Raw genomic sequence first — 2,007 nt, 5'->3', positions numbered from 1 at the left:
CTCTCTCTCTCTCTCTCTCTCTCTCTCTCTCTCTCTCTCTCTCTCTCTCTCTCTCTCTCTCTCTCTCTCTCTCTCTCTCTCTCTCTCTAATGTTTTGTCTCGTAACCACCAAACCGGCAACATCCAGACTAACATGCCGATTACCCTATACTTCAACATTCAACTCAAAGTTCATGTTATGATTCAGCAATATCAGTGACTGAATATTGCGTAAAAAATGTTAATTCGTCTTAACCCATTGCAGACGGAGATAAATTTGCTTGCCCAGCCTCCAGGATAGGTTTTATTTTAGAGAGAGACCACTTGAAGCAATATAATTTGAAGCATCCAAATCTCTTTCAGTCATTCATTGTAAAACTAGAGCGGTTTTTGTGTTTTATTTTTTGTGTGTTTTATTGAGTTTAGAGACTTATATGTGCCGTATGACAGGCTCTATCAGTGCTGCAGTTGACTAAAATTGTAGTATGTTATCCATATTAGCTCATTATTTTCTTTATACTCAATGTGATAGAAGTATTGCTGTTTTATGGGAGGACAAAAGGCAACTTTATTTTTTCGTATTTTTGTGCTGTCATGAACGAATACGAAACATATAACCACCAACAATAAAGATAACAAGAAGAGGTAGGGAAGAGGAATGAAACCTGTGCTTGTGACTGTGAGTGCCACAGTGAAAGACATCCATATTGGCACAGGAGCACATTTTAGACACTGGGTATGGATTGAGTCACCTTCCTCTTCTCGTTCTGTCTGCACATCCTTCATCGGCGGTACTTTAGAGCAAGGGTTCATCAACTTAGTGTGTGCCATCGCTCTATAGAGACAGTGCATGCTAGAGACCGTGGATGGGTGCCATTCAAGGCTCTCTCACCTGCTGGTGCTAGAAAAAAGTGGTGCCATCTAGGTTTTGGACGTTAAGCTTGCACGATATTACGGTAATTATAGTAATTAGGACTGCAGTAGCCATCATCACTCATTCCTTTTTCATAGCAAAATAAAATAGCACAGTGATCCAAAATCCCCGAACGTCGTGTACGTCATGACGCCCGTCGTCAGGCCAAAGCTCCTACGTCATGTATGTCATGACACCCGTACGCAATGGGTTAAAACATAATTAATTCTTTCCGGAGATTTGATTTATTTTTCTTCGCCGTCAACTTTCTATATAAGATATTATGATTAGTGAATATCTTTTATGGCTAAGTGGTTATCATCCTTTTTTTATCGAATGAGATGATTATTTTCAAGTGGTTTAAAGGACCTGTCGCTATTTGTCTATAATGAGACGAAAACAATGTAAAAATAATTATGAAAGTAAGAGTGATGATGATATTGATCATAAAATTGATGATGATAACAGTATTAATGAGGATTATGATAGTGATATGACTGAGGATAATAGTAGTAATATCAATAATCCTTATGAAAATCAATCTCTAGTAAAAATATGAGTGTATAACCACACACATATGTATGTATATGTATATGTATATATATATATATATATATATATATATATATATATATATACATATGTATGTGTATATATATATAATATACAGTATATATATACATATATATGTATATATATATATATATATATATATGTATATATATGTATATATATGAGTAAATATAAATTGATATATATATATATATATATATATATATATATATATATATATATATTTATATCTATACACACACACACATATACATATATATATATATATATATATATATATATATATATATATATATATATATATAGTGTGTGTGTGTGTGTGTGTGTGTGTGTGTGTGTCTGTGCATGTGTGTGTGTGTATGTGTATGTGTATGTGTGTGTGTGTGTGTGTGTGTGTGTATGTGTGTATGTGTGCATGTATGTATTTATATAGTAAACTTTCTTCCAAATTTGACATTCTAATTAGACCTTGAGTGACAGAAGCCTCCACGCCGACACCGTCATTCCAGACACTGAATCAATATAGGCTTTCGTAGACCGGA

This window comes from Penaeus japonicus, unplaced genomic scaffold (assembly GCF_977035675.1).
Source record: "Penaeus japonicus unplaced genomic scaffold, GWHDUDI00000001_assembly GWHDUDI00000008, whole genome shotgun sequence".
In the NCBI taxonomy this organism is placed as follows: Eukaryota; Metazoa; Arthropoda; class Malacostraca; order Decapoda; family Penaeidae; genus Penaeus; species Penaeus japonicus.
The sequence above is the reverse complement of the archived record's forward strand: the minus strand, read 5'-3'. Positions refer to the sequence as shown.